Source organism: Cyrtonyx montezumae, unplaced genomic scaffold, assembly GCF_038088225.1.
Source record: "Cyrtonyx montezumae isolate F1298 unplaced genomic scaffold, pur_monq_1.0 scaffold_8, whole genome shotgun sequence".
Taxonomy (NCBI): Eukaryota; Metazoa; Chordata; class Aves; order Galliformes; family Odontophoridae; genus Cyrtonyx; species Cyrtonyx montezumae.
This window is the reverse complement of record NW_027072089.1, coordinates 154,353-175,948: the sequence shown is the minus strand read 5'-3', so window position 1 is coordinate 175,948 and position 21,596 is coordinate 154,353. Positions and strand designations below refer to the sequence as shown.

At 51.3% G+C, this 21,596-nt stretch overlaps 1 protein-coding gene and 3 pseudogenes across 2 annotated transcripts in view; all 4 read right to left on the bottom strand.

The window, feature by feature from the left end:
- The window catches only part of GFUS (GDP-L-fucose synthase), a 237,290-nt gene that overhangs the window by 104,153 nt on the left and 111,541 nt on the right, over positions 1-21,596 (bottom strand). The gene's annotated exons all lie outside the window — the stretch shown is intronic.
- LOC136058396 (feather keratin 1-like) lies at positions 2,604-3,253 on the bottom strand (annotated as a pseudogene).
- Positions 5,993-6,641, bottom strand: LOC136059423 (feather keratin 1-like; annotated as a pseudogene).
- On the bottom strand, positions 18,688-19,336 carry LOC136059418 (feather keratin 1-like; annotated as a pseudogene).

The window sequence follows — 21,596 nt, the reverse complement described above, 5'->3', positions numbered from 1 at the left end:
TAGCGTGGCACGTCATCTGGTGTGTGTTCTCCTTCCACCAATTCTGACTTTTGTTGTTCTTTTGTTGACGACGTGTCCATTTGGCACTGGCCGCATCTTTCACGTGAGAGGACCGGAGGACAATGGAGTGATCTTGCACATTCGTGTCAGGGCACGCGGAAGAAGTGGTCAAAGCACAGAAAAGGAGCAGGGTTGACAGTGAGGTCATCGCTTGGCACTTGTGCAATATGGTTTGTGTCTTTGCTGTTCAGAGGAGTTACCAATTCCACACATTCGTGGAAGCCTGGAATGGGCATTCTAGGCATCCTTGTTTTGAGATGATGACACTTCCTTTTATTAGACGAATACCCACCTGGTTCGCCAAAGGAACCCAGTACTTAATTACTATGAACTTCAGCAAATTTATTCATAATGTTTTCTCCATTTACTTCTGGATTAGATATCCACCTTACATCTTGACATATTCCGAAGGCAGTGAGTGAACTGGTGGCTCCCAAGTCCAGCTCAGAAGCTTTTTTTAGATGTGGTTCCATCAGGCTGGTGGGCATTCAGGTGTGGCATTTCAAAGCGTTCTATTATTTTTGGGTCTGCAGTGTTCCATGTTGTAATAAGTGAGCTGTTTGCAGGACTCAGATGCATAAAAAGTAAAAAGTTTGTGAACGATAGTAAGTGTGGAGGAACAGTTGTCTCTTGGAATTTAGGAGGTATTGCAAAGAGCTTTTGACTGAGCAGAGGTCTGGGCCGTTAGCAATGTCACCAAGTTTCACAAGAGGACGTACTTACGTGCTTTATTCTGTACCTGGAACTGGGCTACCTTATAGATATCTGGGTACTTGGGGATGAGTGCTATAAAAGCAGCCCCACAGAAAGAGGTGATAAGGTTCTGGTTGCTGTCAAGTTGATTGGGAGTGAGCAGTGCGCCCTGGCAGCCAAAGGCACTGACTGTCCCCTGGGGTGCATATTTCCCAGCACTGCCAGGAGAGGTTATGGTTGTCCCACTTCTCTGTGCTGCTACAGCCTCTCCTCAAGTACTGTGTTCAGCTTTGGCTTCAGCGGGGAGAAGGGCCCTACAGAGCAGTCTAGACAGGCTCTATAGCTGAACTGAGGCCAATGGGATGAAATTCAAGTAGACCAAGTGCCGGGCGCTGCTGTTGGCCACAGCAACCCCAGGCAGTGCTGCAGACTTGAGGCAGTGTGGCTGGAAGACTGTGCAAAGGAAGCAATCCTGGGGGCATTGGTTGAAGCTCGGCTGAACATGAGGCAGCAGTGTGCCCACGTTGCCAAGAAGGCCAATGGCATCCTGAACTGCGTCAGAACTAGTGTGGGCAGCAGGAGAGGGGAAGTGATCATCCCTGCGTACTCAGCCCTGGTGAGGCTGCAACACAAGTCCTGTGTTCAGTTTTGGGCTGCTCACAACCAGAAAGACACCGAGGCCCTGGAGTGTTTCCAGGGAAGGGCAGGACATTGGGTGAGGGGACTTTAGTAGAGACGTTATGAGGAGCGGACGAGGGAGCTGGGGTTGTTCAGTCGGGAGAAGAGGAGGCTGAGGGCTGACCCTGTGCATCTCTACAACTACCTGAATGGAGGTTGCAGTGTAGTTGGGTTGTCCCTCCTCCCGCAGAACTTGCAAGTGGGCTGGAGGGAACGGACTCAAGTAGCATCAAGGGAGACGTTGTACCTAGAAACATGGTTTGGAGGGAAATACTGGTGACAGTTGGACAGTTGGAATGGATGTTCTCAGAGGTTTATTCCAGCCTTGGTGATTCTGTGATTCCAAGTCCAAAGGACCTTCTGGGTTTAACCCATGAATGGTGAGGGTCCTGTCTGGTGTCTTGACTATCTGATTACAATGATCTTAGAAAGCTTTTGATAATGAGGAGAGGTTCCCGAAACCTGGAAGAGACTCATCCCACTCCGATGTGTAAGAAAAGAAGAAGGAATGTGTGAGGTACCGCAGGCTGGTAGGCCTGACATGAGTCCCTGGACAGGAGGATAAGTAAATCCTCCTAGTCAATATTGCCCAGCACATAGGGGAGGAGAAATGTTGGAAATAGAGAGCACTCGTAGAAACCCACCTCACTTTCAGCACCCTGTAGTCACCAGCTTTGTTTTGGAGGGCAAATGTATTTTACGATTCTGTTTGGACAAGTACAGAAAACGTGTGGAGATGAAGGCCATGTGCTAGCCACCAATGTTCCTGCTGGTGAGATGGTTTTGAGAGGAGTGATTGAGGCAACTTTGGACCCGACGTGATGGAATCTAGGCCTCTACTCTGTAGTGGGTGAAGACCGCTGGGTGAAGAAAGGAAGAAGAAGAATTTGAGGCTGTCATGCACGAGAAGTTTATTGAGAAAAAGACATCTAAAGAGAAGACGTACTTGGTGACTTCCAATTAGGAAGGCTGCAATGTAAGTTGCAAAGGAAGGAGAAAGATAGAGTGGTCATGTTAGCAGACGCTGTTCCCTGCTTGCCTCTTTTGCGCAAATGAAAGAGGAGTCATGGCTGGTGAGGCCACGTGCCTTTGGTGCCAGTGAGGTGCTTCCTGAGTGGGTGAGGCGCCGTGCAGGGTGGTGGTGGTTGTTGTGAGGGTGTGGGAGCAGGCCCTTAGCAGGGGTAGCGGGCTCTCCCGCCGTTGAAGCAGCCCAGGCCTCCGAAGCCGAAGCCGCCGGAGGAGATGGCCACTCCCTGGGAGCTGAGGGAGCTGCCCACGGCAGCTGATGAGGAGGATCCGACGGCGGTGTTCTGGGGGAAGGAGCTGAGGATGGGTCCCGGCAGGGTGACCAGCACAGCAGGAGGCTGGATGACGACTTGGGAGTCCTGGCACTGCCTGACACAGGGCTCGTTGCAGCTGTTAGCCAGCGGGGTGGGTCCGCAGGGGCTGCAGCGGTCGTAGCAGGACATGGCTGTGGGGTGGAGGGTCTGTGGAAGAGAGGGTGCTGGGTAAGCAGAGGTTGTGGAGGAATAAGAACAGGTGCAGAGAGAGAAACAAATGTAGCGAGGAGAGGTGGTCTTGGGCTGTGGAGAGCATGGCGGGGAGGATGAGAAGGGGCTGCTGGGGCTGGGGGAGAAAGGGAGCTTAGAGCGAGGCCAGTTGGGGTGGGTGAAGGAAGGCAGCGGAATGCAGGCTCACCTGAAGGAGCGCAGAGGAGAAGGCGTCAGGAGAAGGGTGTGAGGGAGCGAGGTGCAGGGCCGGCTTTTATGCTGCTGTGGGAGTGCCCGAGGGCTTGGAGAGAGCCTCTGCGCATGGCAGCATTGTGCAGCCAGCTGCTGTTGCGTGCCACAGCCTGGTCAGTCCTGAGCTGGGGTGTGTTTGCCTTGCCACAACGCTCCCTTTTCATTTCCTTGTGTTGTGCCTGTGTTCCTTTGACCCTGTCGGCACTTTTTAAGTGAGAATGACTATTTTGCTGGATATACGCAATGTACATCTTATGAGGTTGGTTGGAAGATGCTTCTAAAGTGCGGGATAGGTGTGGTCCAAGGGCTGAGGTCACAGCGTAGCATTTACTTTGTGTGTTTTGTGACTGCATTGTGTGGTGGGGACCCTGTTTTGTGGCATCCTTGTCGGGCTTCCTCGGCTTCCCAGTTGTGTTTGGCATGCGACCGTTTCGCTTGCGTCGCGTTTTCTCCCTGCTACCCTTCAGCCCAATTTGTCTTCCATCTGCTTTTCCGGTCTCTTTCCCGTTGGGTGTGCTGAACTGACATCCTGGTTCCCTTTGTGCTTCAAAGACTTATTTGGGATCAGGGTTGCTGCCTATTGTGTGTGGTTTCAGCTTAGGGCCATTCTTGGGGATTGTAGCTCATACAGGCAGAAGAAGGTTGATTGTGAGGGAAGAAGGCAAATCGCTCCTGCCTGGTTGAGTGGTTGGATGCCCTGAGCTGAAGCGGAGTGCTTTTGTCCAGAAGGCTGAAGCGGAGGTTATGGGATCATTATGGAGTTGAGTGTCAATGGTTTTGACCATTTCTCAGCATGGGCTTTGATGGATACCAGTAGGATTTGGAGATTGGATAGGGAAATTCAAAGCACACATGCTACGCAGGGATGCATTAATGAGGCACTCGCAGCCATGTGGTCAAGGGCGTGGCTGAGGAGTCACGGCATGGCCTCATTCAGCTGAGGTGAGCGTTTTGTGCCTTGCTGCTTAGCTGAAATATGCATGATGTTGGGGAAGTTGAAGGGAAGTAGGGTGGATGTGCCTAAATCGGTGAGGTCCACCTGATTCCCTCCCGGATGCTGAGGGAGCCAGGAGATGTCTATTTTCTTAGAAAGATCAAAGTGCCTGGGAGGGGTTTCTGATGTCCTGGACAGTGCTCATCCCACTGCAGCCCTGAAGGAGATGGAAAAGGAAGATGGGGGAAAGATATCTGTTGGACCTGACCTCAGCCGTTTGAAGCTGAAGATGAAATTCTTCCAGCATGCATTGCCGTATGCAAGAAGAAGGCGGGAGGGAGCGGATTTCCAAATAGCAGGTCATGATCAAGCAACGTCAGTGTCTTCTACAGTCAAGGTCTGTCTTTGGATAGGATATGACCAGAGATGGACTGTTGAATTGCACTGCTGTAAAGCCCTTGAGACCACCTCTGATGTCAATTGCATCCAGAAGCTGAGCCAGTATGGATTAGACAAGTGGAGAGCGAGATGGACTGAGAGCAGCTGGCTGAAGGCCTGGGCCCAGAGCCCTGTGATGGGGGTCACTAGGTGTAGTTGGGGGCAAGTCCCTCAGGCAGTCCCCAAAGCAGAATGGTAAGGATTTAAAAAAGGGGATTATAAATGGGAACGGAATCAACTTCTTTCAAGGACTGACAGTGAGAGATGTTGGTGCAATGGTTTTAAGCTCACGGAGGGAAGGCTGAGATTGTATGTCAAGGGGAAGTTGTTTACAGAGAGTGCTGTGAGGTGATGGAACAGGCTGCCCGGAGAGACTGTGGATGCTCCGTTCCTGGAGGTGTTAAAGACCAAGTAGGAAGGGGTCGTTGAACACCTGCTGTACTACCAGACCTGGAGGCTGATGGCCCTGCCTGTGGCACGAGGGTTGTCACTTGGGGATCCTTGAGGTCCCTTCCAACCCAATCCTCTCTGTGATTCTATGATCTCTCCATTCCTGGTGCTACAGTGAACCTGAGTGGATGTGGTCCTGGAGACGCTGCAGTAGCTGACCAGGCATAAGGAGGGCGAGGAAGCTACATGATCACAAGGGCTTCCTTCCAAGCTCCACAACTCTGTTTTTGGTGATGGTTTAGTTTGGAGAGAGTCATTCAGGGGAAGAGAATTGGTCAAGCATGTGCTGAATCAGGGAACATCAGAGGCATGTTCAAGGGAACTGTACACCACGCAACTCCTTTTGGTGCCCTTTGAAAAGCATGTTGCCTGCTGGAAGAAGCCGAGGAAGTGTCCACCTCCTTTAGCTTTGGTGACATAATTTCCAGACGAGGTTGTGTTGCACTTTTCCACCTGCCCTTGTGTGCTCTGGCTCAGTTTGAGCTGAAGCTGAATAACTGTTGAAAGCAAAAAGGAAGAAGACAGACGTGAGTCTAGCATGCAGGAGAATTTTATTGAAGAAGAGGTCTGAGAAGGAAGGAACACCAAGTGGTTAGGACTTATCCAGTCCCTGCCCCGTGTGTGCAGTAGATTTTCTCAGCGCAATGAAATCTTCCTTCTCTGTGATGGGAGCATGACCGAGGGAATCCCCAGTTGTCTTGACCTGGTAGAAGGACAATGAAGAAGAGAGTTGTGCTCACGGAGATGTGTGAGAGTTGTGCTCACAGGAGATGGTGAGATAGAAGTAATGACATGGCAGAGGATTAGGTGATAGATGAATCATCTTTCCAGACAGAAAGGTCTGCCCCTTCCATGTTTTTTTGAGGACTTGAAAGGAATAGCCGTGACCGACAAGATGCTGAGGCCATGTGGCTTCGTTGCCAGTGAGGTGCATCCTCAGTGAGTGAGGCACCCTGCAGGGTGGTGGTGGTTGGTGTGAGGGTGTGGGTGCAGGCCCTTAGCAGGGGTAGCGGGCTCTCCCGCCGTTGAAGCAGCCCAGGCCTCCAAAGCCGAATCCGCCGGAGGAGATGGCCACTCCCTGGGAGCTGAGGGCGCTGCCCACGGCAGCTGATGAGGAGGATCCGACGGCGGTGTTCTGGGGGAAGGAGCTGAGGATGGGTCCCGGCAGGGTGACCACCACGGTGGAAGGCTGGATGACGACTTGGGAGTCCTGGCACTGCCTGACACAGGGCTCGTTGCAGCTGTTAGCCAGCGGGGTGGGTCCGCAGGGGCGGCAGAGGTCGTAGCAGGACATGGCTGTGGGGTGGAGAGTCTCTGGAAGAGAGGGTGTTGGGTAAGTGGTGGTTTTTGGAGGAATAAGAACAGCTGGGAAGAGAAACAAAGGCAGTGAGGAGAGCTAGTGTATGTCTGTGGGGAGGATGGCGTGAAAGAATAGGAATTGCTGTTGAAGCTCGGAAAGAAAGGGTGTTTAGAGCTGGAGCAGTTGGTGAGTGTAAAGGAGGGCAGCGGAGTGCAGGCTCACCTGGAGGAGCGCAGAGGAGAAGGCGTCAGGAGAAGGGTGTGAGGGAGTGAGGTGCAGGGCTGGCTTTTATGCTGCTGTGGGAGTGCCCGAGGGCTTGGAGAGAGCCTCTGCGCATGACAGCATTGTGCAGCCAGCTGCTGTTCTTGCATCGTATAGCGTGGCATGTCATCTGGTGTGTTTTCTCCTTCCAGCAATTCTGACTTTTGTAGTTCTTTTGTTGACGACGTGTCCATTTGGCACTGGCCGCATCTTTCACGTGAGAGGACCGGAGGACAATGGAGTGATCTTGCACATTCGTGTCAGAGCACGCAGAATAAGTGGTCAAAGCACAGAAAAGGAGCAGGGTTGTCAGTGAGGTCATCGCTTGGCACTTGTGCAATATGGTTTGTGTCTTTGCTGTTCAGAGGAGTTACCAATTCCACACATTCGTGGAAGCCTGGAATGGGCATTCTAGGCATCCTTGTTTTGAGATGATGACACTTCCTTTTATTAGATGAATACCCACCTGGTTCGCCAAAGGAACCCAGTACTTAATTACTATGAACTTCAGCAAATTTATTCATAATGTTTTCTCCATTTACTTCTGGATTAGATATCCGCCATACATCTTGACAAATTCCGAAGGCAGTGAGTGAACTGGTGGCTCCCAAGTCCAGCTCAGAACCTTTTTTTAGATGTGGTTCCATCAGGCTGGTGGGCATTCAGGTGTGGCATTTCAAAGCGTTCTATTATTTTTGGGTCTGCAGTGTTCCATGTTGTAATAAGTGAGCTGTTTGCAGGACTCAGATGCATAAAAAGTAAGAAGTTTGTGAACGACAGTAAGTGTGGAGGAACAGTTGTCTCTTGGAATTTGGGTGGTCTTGCAAAGTGCTCTTGACTGAGCAGAGGTCTGGGCCGTTAGCAATGTCACCAAGTTTCACAAGAGGACGTACTTACGTGCTTTATTCTGTACCTGGAACTGGGCTACCTTATAGATATCTGGGTACTTGGGGATGAGTGCTATAAAAGCAGCCCCACAGAAAGAGGTGATAAGGTTCTGGTTGCTGTCAAGTTGATTGGGAGTGAGCAGTGTGCCCTGGCAGCCAAAGGCACTGACTGTCCCCTGGGGTGCATATTTCCCAGCACTGCCAGGAGAGGTTATGGTTGTCCCACTTCTCTGTGCTGCTACAGCCTCTCCTCAAGTACTGTGTTCAGCTTTGGCTTCAGCGGGGAGAAGGGCCCTACAGAGCAGTCTAGACAGGCTCTATAGCTGAACTGAGGCCAATGGGATGAAATTCAAGTAGACCAAGTGCCGGGCGCTGCTGTTGGCCACAGCAACCCCAGGCAATGCTGCAGACTTGAGGCAGTGTGGCTGGAAGACTGTGCAAAGGAAGCAATCCTGGGGGCATTGGTTGAAGCTCGGCTGAACATGAGGCAGCAGTGTGCCCACGTTGCCAAGAAGGCCAATGGCATCCTGAACTGCGTCAGAACTAGTGTGGGCAGCAGGAGAGGGGAAGTGATCATCCCTGCGTACTCAGCCCTGGTGAGGCTGCAACACAAGTCCTGTGTTCAGTTTTGGGCTGCTCACAACCAGAAAGACACCGAGGCCCTGGAGTGTTTCCAGGGAAGGGCAGGACATTGGGTGAGGAGACTTTAGTAGAGACGTTATGAGGAGCGGACGAGGGAGCTGGGGTTGTTCAGTTGGGAGGAGGCTGAGGGCTGACCCTGTGCATCTCTACAACTACCTGAATGGAGGTTGCAGTGTAGTTGGGTTGTCCCTCCTCCCGCAGAACTTGCAAGTGGGCTGGAGGGAACGGACTCAAGTAGCATCAAGGGAGACGTTGTACCTAGAAACATGGTTTAGAGGGAAATACTGGTGACAGTTGGACAGTTGGAATGGATGTTCTCAGAGGTTTATTCCAGCCTTGGTGATTCTGTGATTCCAAGTCCAAAGGACCTTCTGGGTTTAACCCATGAATGGTGAGGGTTCTGTCTGGTGTCTTGACTATCTGATTACAATGATCTTAGAAAGCTTTTGATAATGAGGAGAGGTTCCCGAAACCTGGAAGAGACTCATCCCACTCCGATGTGTAAGAAAAGAAGAAGGAATGTGTGAGGTACCGCAGGCTGGTAGGCCTGACATGAGTCCCTGGACAGGAGGATAAGTAAATCTTCCTAGTCAATATTGCCCAGCACATAGCGGAGGAGAAATGTTGGAAATAGAGAGCACTCGTAGAAACCCACCTCACTTTCTGCACCCTGTAGTCACCAGCTTTGTTTTGGAGGGCAAATGTATTTTACGATTCTGTTTGGACAAGTACAGAAAACGTGTGGAGATGAAGGCCATGTGCTAGCCACCAATGTTCCTGCTGGTGAGATGGTTTTGAGAGGAGTGATTGAGGCAACTTTGGACCCGACGTGATGGAATCTAGGCCTCTACTCTGTAGTGGGTGAAGACCGCTGGGTGAAGAAAGGAAGAAGAAGAATTTGAGGCTGTCATGCACGAGAAGTTTATTGAGAAAAAGACATCTAAAGAGAAGACGTACTTGGTGACTTCCAATTAGGAAGGCTGCAATGTAAGTTGCAAAGGAAGGAGAAAGATTGAGTGGTCATGTTAGCAGACGCTGTTCCCTGCTTTCCTCTTTTGCGCAAATGAAAGAGGAGTCATGGCTGGTGAGGCCACGTGCCTTTGGTGCCAGTGAGGTGCATCCTCAGTGAGTGAGGCACCCTGCAGGGTGGTGGTGGTTGTTGTGAGGGTGTGGGAGCAGGCCCTTAGCAGGGGTAGCGGGCTCTCCCGCCGTTGAAGCAGCCCAGGCCTCCGAAGCCGAAGCCGCCAGAGGAGATGGCCACTCCCTGGGAGCTGAGGGCGCTGCCCACGGCAGCTGATGAGGAGGATCCGACGGCGGTGTTCTGGGGGAAGGAGCTGAGGATGGGTCCCGGCAGGGTGACCAGCACAGCAGGAGGCTGGATGACGACTTGGGAGTCCTGGCACTGCCTGACACAGGGCTCATTGCAGCTGTTAGCCAGCGGGGTGGGTCCGCAGGGGCTGCAGCGGTCGTAGCAGGACATGGCTGTGGGGTGGAGGGTCTGTGGAAGAGAGGGTGCTGGGTAAGCAGAGGTTGTGGAGGAATAAGAACAGGTGCAGAGAGAGAAACAAATGTAGCGAGGAGAGGTGGTCTTGGGCTGTGGAGAGCATGGCGGGGAGGACGAGAAGGGGCTGCTGGGGCTGGGGGATGAAGGGAGCTTAGAGCCAGGCCAGTTGGGGTGGGTGAAGGAAGGCAGCGGAATGCAGGCTCACCTGAAGGAGCGCAGAGGAGAAGGCGTCAGAAGGGTGTGAGGGAGCGAGGTGCAGGGCCGGCTTTTATGCTGCTGTGGGAGTGCCCGAGGGCTTGGAGAGAGCCTCTGCGCATGGCAGCATTGTGCAGCCAGCTGCTGTTGCGTGCCACAGCCTGGTCAGTCATGAGCTGGGGTGTGTTTGCCTTGCCACAACGCTCCCTTTTCATTTCCTTGTGTTGTGCCTGTGTTCCTTTGACCCTGTGTTGTGGTTTTGTGGTTTTGATGCCGGTATTCCACATCAGAGCATCACGCAGCAGTGAAGGAGTTAATGCTGGGGGAGCAGCAGAGGGGAGGGGCGGAGCTCCGCACCGGATGCAGGCGGCGCTCGGTCTGGGCGCGTTGCTCTGGGCTGCCATGGAGGTTCAGCACGTGTGCTTCCCCTGCAGGTCCTCCTTAACGTAAGCTCACAGCTTTTGGTTTGGAAATTGTTATCTCTCTTTCAATTGTTCAATTTTATTAGATTTAGTAAAGTTACCGTTCCTTCTCAGATCGTGCCGTTGTTTTCTTGTAGACCCATCTCTTCCCGCCGTTTCCCCCTCCCCCTCCCGGAGCGCGGCTCTGCTCGGGCGGCCGCGCGGCCACTGACGCAGTTTCTTTTTCTCTCCCCTCTCCCTACTCGGTTTTCCCTTGGGTCACTGTCACGGACAACACCGTGACAATTATTGGTGGAGAATGCGGGCAGTGCAGTATTGGCACTCCATTGTAAATCTGGTGCAGAGTGGACTAAGGTTTTTCATGTACCTTATAGCATGCTGGCGTCTTTTTAAGCTCCTCGCGTTCAGCACCGGAGTAATGTGTATTTACAGCTACTTTAGTGTGCTGAGGGGGTTACATGCCTCCTGCCTAAACACCCTGGCTAACGTGACAGATTATGCGGCATTTGGAACGGTTTCCAGTTACTCTTTTCAGGTCTTTACCTATATTCAGGATGTCAGCCTGGCAGTTGTGGCAGCTGTGTTATCTGTTTTCCTGAATGCACTCTTGGTAATAGTAATTTACATCATGTGGAGGAAGCTTTCCTCAAAACCAGAGAGTGTTGAATGGCAGGGAAGGTGGAAAAAATTAGGAAAGAAATTAGAAGCGTGGGGACCCCCGGTGTTATGCAATTTTGATCTTGAGCACCTGTGGGATCCTGAGAAATTCAGTGAGTGTTTAGGTAAGGAGTCATGTGACTCAGGACGATCTGAGAAGGAATGTATTGTTTGGGGTCTGGCTTGTGCTTATCGAGCCATAATTGATATTCTGGAGAGAAATGGTTTCCAAACCAAGGTCCAAAGCAAAAATGAAAACCTCGAAGTTAGACCTGACCAATCACAGGAAGCACCGGTATCAGTGTCGGTTGCCCCTGTGGAAGGCCAGAAATGGACACGGCCGTCCTCGCGCCTAGAACGGAAAGAAGAAGCAGAGAAAAAAAAGGAAGATCCAGGCGAGGGGCCCTCCTCAGCATCACCACCACCACCACCTAAAAAGGCCACTAAGAAAAGTGAGAGACACGGAGAAGACAGCGATGATGATGGAGTCACTGTTACCACTACTCGTCGGCCCCTAAAGATGACTGAAATACAAGGTTCAAGAAAGGAGTTTGTACGGCGCTCGGGTGAATCTATTGTCACCTGGTTGCTGCGGTGTTGGGACAGCGGTGCCAGCAGCGTGTCCCTAGATGGCAGCGAAGCCCGCCAACTGGCAAGCATTGCCCGAGACCCAGCTATCGACAGAGGAATTGGCAGATGTCTGAATGGAGTCGCTACCCTCTGGGAACGAGTACTAGTGGCTGTAAAGGATAGATACCCTTACAAAGATGATCTGGAGCCTAAGGTGGAAAGATGGAACACCGTGGAGAAAGGCATCCAATTTTTGAGAGAAACAGCCGTAGTAGAGATGCTGTATGATCCCAATTTCGTCCCTAACAATCCACACCAGGACCGTGATCCTGATAGAGTAAGGTGCACACCTGATGTATATCGCAAGCTCTCAAAAACAGCACCAGAGAGGTACGCAAGTACACTGGTAGCAATGTTCCATAGATTCGAGGGTCAAGACAGAAGACTTCCAGTTTATGAATTAACTATTACACTCCAAAACTTTGAACAACAGTTTCCACCATCACGTGCTTCCATTGCAGCTATAGTAGCAGAAGAAGTAGGTGAGATAAAGAAAACTATACTGGATGAACTGTCATTACTGATGAATAGGGATGAACCTGTGTCAGTATTGGAAACACCTGATGAAGACGAGCATGACGCAAAGAATCTGATGAAGCAATTTATCAAACTGTTGAAAGTCTCGGCCACCAAAGGCAACCGCCCCTCTGCACGAGCAAATGACGGCAGTAACATCATGTCACGTGTGGCCATGTGGAGCTTCTTACGAGAAAACGGAGAGGACATGAGGAAGTGGCATAAAAAACCCACTCCTGCACTGCGAGCACGGGTGAGAGAACTACAGCAGAGATCAGCCACCAATGAAATTGCTCCCGTCACTGCAGGTAACCAATAGAGGGGCCCTGCCCTCAGCCAGGGGAAGGAAAGGGATAATAGAGTGTATTGGACTGTGTGGATTAGATGGCCTGGCACATTAGAGCCACAAAGATATAAGGCACTGGTGGACACTGGTGCACAGTGCACTCTGATGCCCTCGAGTTATAAAGGGACAGAATTGATTCATATTTCTGGAGTGACTGGGGGTTCTCAGGAACTGTCTGTGTTGGAGGCAGAAATAAGCCTCACCGGTAAAACCTGGCAGAAGCATCCCATAGTGACTGGACAGGGGGCTCCATGCATACTCGGTATTGACTATCTCAGAAGGGGACATTTCAAGGATCCCAAGGGGTACCGATGGGCTTTTGGAATAGCTGCTGTAGATGCAGACAACATTCAGCAGCTGTCTGTTTTACCTGGCCTGTCAGAAGATCCGTCTGTTGTGGGGGTACTGAAAGTAAAAGAGCAGCAGGTACCTATCGCTACAAAAACAGTGCACAGACGGCAGTACCGCACCAACAGGGATTCCTTGCTCCCCATTCATAACTTGATCCGTCAGCTAGAGAGCCAGGGAGTGATCAGCAAGACTCACTCACCTTTTAACAGCCCCATATGGTGCGTAAAGCCAGTGGAGAATGGAGGCTGACGGTAGATTACCGTGGCCTGAATGAAGTCACACCCCCACTGAGTGCTGCTGTGCCAGATATGTTGGAGCTGCAGTATGAACTGGAGTCAAAAGCAGCCAAGTGGTATGCCACTATTGACATTGCCAATGCATTCTTTTCTATTCCTTTGGCCACAGAGTGCAGACCACAGTTTGCTTTCACCTGGAGGGGCGTTCAGTACACCTGGAACCGTTTGCCCCAGGGGTGGAAACACAGCCCAACCATCTGCCGTGGGCTGATTCAAACCACACTGGAACAGGGTGGGGCACCTGAGCACCTCCAGTACATTGATGACATTGTTGTGTGGGGTGATACAGCAGAGGAAGTTTTTAAAAAAGGAGAGCGAATAATCCAAATTCTTCTGGGTGCTGGTTTTGCTATTAAACGGAACAAAGTGAAGGGACCTGCCCAAGAAATTCAATTCCTAGGAGTAAAATGGCAAGATGGACGTCGTCACATTCCAGGAGATGTGATTGACAAAATCACCAGTATGTCACCACCCACTAGCAAGAAAGAGACACAGTCTTTTCTGGGTGTAGTAGGTTTTTGGAGGATGCACATCCCAAACTACAGCCTCATAGTAAGCCCCCTCTATCAAGTGACTCGAAAAAAGAATAATTTTGCATGGGGTCCTGAACAGCAGCAGGCCTTTGAGCAAATCAAGCAGGAGATAGCCCGTGCTGTGGCCCTGGGGCCAGTTCGGTTGGGACAGGATGTGAAAAACATCCTCTACACTGCTGCTGGAGAGAAAGGTCCCACTTGGAGTCTGTGGCAAAGAGCCTCTGGGGAGACCCGAGGCCGACCCCTTGGATTTTGGAGCAGAGCGTACAGGGGTTCAGAGGAGTGCTACACTCCAACTGAGAAGGAGATTTTGGCCGCATACGAGGGGGTTCGGGCTGCCTCTGAAGTAATTGGTACTGAGACACAGCTCCTCCTGGCACCTCGACTGCCAGTGCTGAATTGGATGTTCAAAGGAAAGGTTCCCCCCACCCATCATGCTACCGATGCCACCTGGAGTAAGTGGATTGCACTGATTACACAGCGAGCTCGGATGGGGAACCTCAACCGTCCAGGAATCCTGGAGGTGATTATGGACTGGCCTGAAGGCAAGAAATTTGGAACATCCCCATCAGAGGAGATACCACGTGCTAAAGAGGCCCCACCATATAACGAACTACTAGAGAATGAAAAGACGTATGCCCTCTTCACTGATGGATCGTGTCGTATTGTTGGGAAGCATCGCAGATGGAAGGCTGCTGTGTGGAGCCCCACACGACGAGTTGCAGAGGCCACCGAAGGAGAAGGAGAGTCAAGCCAATTTGCGGAGGTAAAGGCTGTCCAGCTGGCCTTAGATGTGGCTGAACGGGAGAGGTGGCCCATGCTATATCTTTATACTGACTCTTGGATGGTGGCAAATGCTTTATGGGGGTGGTTGCAGCAGTGGGAACAGGACAACTGGCAACGGAAGGGTAAACCTATTTGGGCTGCTGAACTGTGGAAAGACATTGCTGCCCGAACAAAAAGGTTGGGTGTAAAGGTGCGCCATGTAGATGCTCATGTGCCCAAGAATCGAGCTACTGAAGAGCAGAAAAATAACCATCAGGTAGATCGAGCTGCCAGAATTGAGGTGTCTCAGATCGATTTGGACTGGCAGAACAAAGGAGAGCTATTTTTAGCTCGGTGGGCCCATGAGACCTCTGGCCATCAAGGAAGGGATGCGACCTATAAGTGGGCTAGAGACCGAGGGGTGGACTTAACTATGGATGCCGTTGCACAGGTTATCCATGACTGTGACACATGTGCCATAATTAAACAGGCCGAGAGGATGAAACCCCTCTGGCAGGAAGGGCGATGGGAAAAGTATAAATATGGGGAGGCGTGGCAGGTTGATTATATCACCTTGCCACGAACTCGCGATGGTAAGCGTTACGTGCTCACCATGGTGGAGGCGACCACTGGGTGGCTTGAGACATACGCAGTACCCCATGCTACCGCCCGAAACACCATCTTAGGGCTCGAGAGACAAGTCCTATGGAGACATGGCACTCCAGAGAGAATTGAGTCCGATAATGGGACTCATTTCAAAAATTCTCTTGTGGATATCTGGGCCAAAGAACACGGCATTGAATGGATCTACCATATCCCCTACCATGCACCAGCTGCTGGTAAGATCGAGCGCTACAACGGGTTGTTAAAAACCACGTTGAGAGCAATGGGTGGTGGGACATTCAAGCACTGGGAGAAGCATCTGGCAGAAGCCACCTGGCTGGTCAACACTAGGGGATCAGTCAACCGAGAGGGTCCTACACAGTCCGGCTCCCTACAGACCATAGAGGGAGATAAGGTCCCTGTGGTACATGTGAGGAGCATGTTGGGAAAAGCGGTGTGGGTCCTTCCAGCCTCTGGAAAGGGCAAACCCCTCCGTGGAACCGTTTTTGCGCAGGGACCTGGGTGCACCTGGTGGGTAATGGATAAAAATGGGGACGTCCAGTGTGTCCCACAAGGGAATTTGATGCTGGGGGAATGCAGTCTGTAATTACGTGTGTATGTATGTATATATATATATATATGTTTCTATGTAACTCATGTTATTACTGTTTGGTTATGTATAGATGTGTGTTAAGCATGATGTGATGATGTGGAATAAGGGGTGGAATGTTGTGGTTTTGTGGTTTTGATGCCGGTATTCCACATCAGAGCATCATGCAGCAGTGAAGGAGTTAATGCTGGGGGAGCAGCAGAGGGGAGGGGCGGAGCTCCGCACCGGATGCAGGCGGCGCTCGGTCTGGGCGCGTTGCTCTGGGCTGCCGTGGAGGTTCAGCACGTGTGCTTCCCCTGCAGGTCCTCCTTAACGTAAGCTCACAGCTTTTGGTTTGGAAATTGTTATCTCTCTTTCAATTGTTCAATTTTATTAGATTTAGTAAAGTTACCGTTCCTTCTCAGATCGTGCCGTTGTTTTCTTGTAGACCCATCTCTTCCCGCCGTTTCCCCCTCCCCCTCCCGGAGCGCGGCTCTGCTCGGGCGGCCGCGCGGCCACTGACGCAGTTTCTTTTTCTCTCCCCTCTCCCTACTCGGTTTTCCCTTGGGTCACTGTCACGGACAACACCGTGACACCCTGTCGGCACTTTTTAAGTGAGAATGACTATTTTGCTGGATATACGCAATGTACATCTTATGAGGTTGGTTGGAAGATGCTTCTAAAGTGCGGGATAGGTGTGGTCCAAGGGCTGAGGTCACAGCGTAGCATTTACTTTGTGTGTTTTGTGACTGCATTGTGTGGTGGGGACCCTGTTTTGTGGCATCCTTGTCGGGCTTCCTCGGCTTCCCAGTTGTGTTTGGCATGCGACCGTTTCGCTTGCGTCGCGTTTTCTCCCTGCTACCCTTCAGCCCAATTTGTCTTCCATCTGCTTTTCCGGTCTCTTTCCCGTTGGGTGTGCTGAACTGACATCCTGGTTCCCTTTGTGCTTCAAAGACTTATTTGGGATCAGGGTTGCTGCCTATTGTGTGTGGTTTCAGCTTAGGGCCATTCTTGGGGATTGTAGCTCATACAGGCAGAAGAAGGTTGATTGTGAGGGAAGAAGGCAAATCGCTCCTGCCTGGTTGAGTGGTTGGATGCCCTGAGCTGAAGCGGAGTGCTTTTGTCCAGAAGGCTGAAGCGGAGGTTATGGGATCATTATGGAGTTGAGTGTCAATGGTTTTGACCATTTCTCAGCATGGGCTTTGATGGATACCAGTAGGATTTGGAGATTGGATAGGGAAATTCAAAGCACACATGCTACGCAGGGATGCATTAATGAGGCACTCGCAGCCATGTGGTCAAGGGCGTGGCTGAGGAGTCACGGCATGGCCTCATTCAGCTGAGGTGAGCGTTTTGTGCCTTGCTGCTTAGCTGAAATATGCATGATGTTGGGGAAGTTGAAGGGAAGTAGGGTGGATGTGCCTAAATCGGCGAGGTCCACCTGATTCCCTCCCGGATGCTGAGGGAGCCAGGAGATGTCTATTTTCTTAGAAAGATCAAAGTGCCTGGGAGGGGTTTCTGATGTCCTGGACAGTGCTCATCCCACTGCAGCCCTGAAGGAGATGGAAAAGGAAGATGGGGGAAAGATATCTGTTGGACCTGACCTCAGCCGTTTGAAGCTGAAGATGAAATTCTTCCAGCATGCATTGCCGTATGCTAGAAGAAGGCGGTAGGGAGCGGATTTCCAAATAGCAGGTCATGATCAAGCAACGTCAGTGTCTTCTACAGTCAAGGTCTGTCTTTGGATAGGATATGACCAGAGATGGACTGTTGAATTGCACTGCTGTAAAGCCCTTGAGACCACCTCTGATGTCAATTGCATCCAGAAGCTGAGCCAGTATGGATTAGACAAGTGGAGAGCGAGATGGACTGAGAGCAGCTGGCTGAAGGCCTGGGCCCAGAGCCCTGTGATGGGGGTCACCAGGTGTAGTTGCGGGCAAGTCCCTCAGGCAGTCCCCAAAGCAGAATGGTAATGATTTAAAAAAGGGGATTATAAATGGGAACGGAATCAACTTTTTTCAAGGACTGACAGTGAGAGATGTTGGTGCAATGGTTTTAAGCTCACGGAGGGAAGGCTGAGATTGTATGTCAAGGGGAAGTTGTTTACAGAGAGTGCTGTGAGGTGCTGGAACAGGCTGCCCGGAGAGACTGTGGATGCTCCGTTCCTGGAGGTGTTAAAGACCAAGTAGGAAGGGGTCGTTGGACACCTGCTGTACTACCAGACCTGGAGGCTGGTGGCCCTGCCTGTGGCACGAGGGTTGTCACTTGGGGATCCTTGAGGTCCCTTCCAACCCAATCCTTTCTGTGATTCTATGATCTCTCCATTCCTGATGCTACAGTGAACCTGAGTGGATGTGGTCCTGGAGACGCTGCAGTAGCTGACCAGGCATAAGGAGGGCGAGGAAGCTACATGATCACAAGGGCTTCCTTCCAAGCTCCACAACTCTGTTTTTGGTGATGGTTTAGTTTGGAGAGAGTCACTCAGGGGAAGAGAATTGGTCAAGCATGTGCTGAATCAAGGAACATCAGAGGCATGTTCAAGGGAACTGTACACCACGCAACTCCTTTTGGTGCCCTTTGAAAAGCATGTCGCCTGCTGGAAGAAGCCGAGGAAGTGTCCACCTCCTTTAGCTTTGGTGACATAATTTCCAGAAGAGGTTGTGTTGCACTTTTCCACCTGCCCTTGTGTGCTCTGGCTCAGTTTGAGCTGAAGCTGAATAACTGTTGAAAGCAAAAAGGAAGAAGACAGACGTGAGTCTAGCATGCAGGAGAATTTTATTGAAGAAGAGGTCTGAGAAGGAAGGAACACCAAGTGGTTAGGACTTATCCAGTCCCTGCCCCGTGTGTGCAGTAGATTTTCTCAGCGCAATGAAATCTTCCTTCTCTGTGATGGGAGCATCACCGAGGGAATCCCCAGTTGTCTTGACCTGGTAGAAGGACAATGAAGAAGAGAGTTGTGCTCACGGAGATGGTGAGATAGAACTAATGACATGGCAGAGGATTAGGTGATATATGAATCATCTTTCCAGACAGAAAGGTCTGCCCCTTCCATGTTTTTTTGAGGACTTGAAAGGAATAGCCGTGACCGACAAGATGCTGAGGCCATGTGCCTTCGTTGCCAGAGAGGTGCATCCTCAGTGAGTGAGGCACCCTGCAGGGTGGTGGTGGTTGGTGTGAGGGTGTGGGTGCAGGCCGTTAGCAGGGGTAGCGGGCTCTCCCGCCGTTGAAGCAGCCCAGGCCTCCAAAGCCGAAACCGCCGGAGGAGATGGCCACTCCCTGGGAGCTGAGGGCGCTGCCCACGGCAGCTGATGAGGAGGATCCGACGGCGGTGTTCTGGGGGAAGGAGCTGAGGATGGGTCCCGGCAGGGTGACCACCACGGTGGAAGGCTGGATGACGACTTGGGAGTCCTGGCACTGCCTGACACAGGGCTCGTTGCAGCTGTTAGCCAGCGGGGTGGGTCCGCAGGGGCGGCAGAGGTCGTAGCAGGACATGGCTGTGGGGTGGAGAGTCTCTGGAAGAGAGGGTGTTGGGTAAGTGGTGGTTTTTGGAGGAATAAGAACAGCTGGGAAGAGAAACAAAGGCAGTGAGGAGAGCTAGTGTATGTCTGTGGGGAGGATGGCGTGAAAGAATAGGAATTGCTGTTGAAGCTCGGAAAGAAAGGGTGTTTAGAGCTGGACCAGTTGGTGAGTGTAAAGGAGGGCAGCGGAGTGCAGGCTCACCTGGAGGAGCGCAGAGGAGAAGGCGTCAGGAGAAGGGTGTGTGGGAGTGAGGTGCTGGGCTGGCTTTTATGCTGCTGTGGGAGTGCCCGAGGGCTTGGAGAGAGCCTCTGCGCATGACAGCATTGTGCAGCCAGCTGCTGTTCTTGCATCGTATAGCGTGGCACGTCATCTGGTGTGTGTTCTCCTTCCAGCAATTCTGACTTTTGTTGTTCTTTTGTTGACGACGTGTCCATTTGGCACTGGCCGCATCTTTCACGTGAGAGGACCGGAGGACAATGGAGAGATCTTGCACATTCGTGTCAGGGCACGCGGAAGAAGTGGTCAAAGCACAGAAAAGGAGCAGGGTTGACAGTGAGGTCATCGCTTGGCACTTGTGCAATATGGTTTGTGTCTTTGCTGTTCAGAGGAGTTACCAATTCTACACATTCGTGGAAGCCTGGAATGGGCATTCTAGGCATCCTTGTTTTGAGATGATGACACTTCCTTTTATTAGATGAATGCCCACCTGGTTCGCCAAAGGAACCCAGTAGACTTAATTACTATGAACTTCAGCAAATTTATTCATAATGTTTTCTCCATTTACTTCTGGATTAGATATCCACCTTACATCTTGACAAATTCCAAAGGTAGTGAGTGAACTGGTGGCTCCCAAGTCCAGCTCAGAAGCTTTTATTAGATGTGGTTCCATCAGGCTTTTGTGTGGCATTTCAAAGCGTTCTATTATTTTTGGGTCTGCAGTTTTCCATGTTGTAATAAGTGAGCTGTTTGCAGGACTCAGATGCATAAAAAGTAAAAAGTTTGTGAACGATAGTAAGTGTGGAGGAACAGTTGTCTCTTGGAATTTGGTTTGTCATGCAAAGTGCTCTTGACTGAGCAGAGGTCTGGGCCGTTAGCAATGTCACCAAGTTTCACAAGAGGACGTACTTACGTGCTTTATTCTGTACCTGGAACTGGGCTACCTTATAGATATCTGGGTACTTGGGGATGAGTGCTATAAAAGCAGCCCCACAGAAAGAGGTGATAAGGTTCTGGTTGCTGTCAAGTTGATTGGGAGTGAGCAGTGCGCCCTGGCAGCCAAAGGCACTGACTGTCCCCTGGGGTGCATATTTCCCAGCACTGCCAGGAGAGGTTATGGTTGTCCCACTTCTCTGTGCTGCTACAGCCTCTCCTCAAGTACTGTGTTCAGCTTTGGCTTCAGCGGGGAGAAGGGCCCTACAGAGCAGTCTAGACAGGCTCTATAGCTGAACTGAGGCCAATGGGATGAAATTCAAGTAGACCAAGTGCCGGGCGCTGCTGTTGGCCACAGCAACCCCAGGCAATGCTGCAGACTTGAGGCAGTGTGGCTGGAAGACTGTGTAGAGGAAGCAATCCTGGGGGCATTGGTTGAAGCTCAGCTGAACATGAGGCAGCAGTGTGCCCACGTTGCCAAGAAGGCCAATGGCATCCTGAACTGCGTCAGAACTAGTGTGGGCAGCAGGAGAGGGGAAGTGATCATCCCTCCGTACTCAGCCCTGGTGAGGCTGCAACACAAGTCCTGTGTTCAGTTTTGGGCTGCTCACAACCAGAAAGACACCGAGGCCCTGGAGTGTTTCCAGGGAAGGGCAGGACATTGGGTGAGGGGACTTTAGTAGAGACGTTATGAGGAGCGGACGAGGGAGCTGGGGTTGTTCAGTCGGGAGAAGAGGAGGCTGAGGGCTGACCCTGTGCATCTCTATAACTACCTGAATGGAGGTTGCAGTGTAGTTGGGTTGTCCCTCCTCCCGCAGAACTTGCAAGTGGGCTGGAGGGAACGGACTCAAGTAGCATCAAGGGAGACGTTGTACCTAGAAACATGGTTTAGAGGGAAATACTGGTGACAGTTGGACAGTTGGAATGGATGTTCTCAGAGGTTTATTCCAGCCTTGGTGATTCTGTGATTCAAAGTCCAAAGGACCTTCTGGGTTTAACCCATGATTGGTGAGGGTCCTGTCTGGTGTCTTGACTACCTGATTACAATGATCTTAGAAAGCTTTTGATAATGAGGAGAGGTTCCCGAAACCTGGAAGAGACTCATCCCACTCCGATGTGTAAGAAAAGAAGAAGGAATGTGTGAGGTACCGCAGGCTGGTAGGCCTGACATGAGTCCCTGGACAGGAGGATAAGTAAATCTTCCTAGTCAATATTGCCCAGCACATAGCGGAGGAGAAATGTTGGAAATAGAGAGCACTCGTAGAAACCCACCTCACTTTCTGCACCCTGTAGTCACCAGCTTTGTTTTGGAGGGCAAATGTATTTTACGATTCTGTTTGGACAAGTACAGAAAACGTGTGGAGATGAAGGCCATGTGCTAGCCACCAATGTTCCTGCTGGTGAGATGGTTTTGAGAGGAGTGATTGAGGCAACTT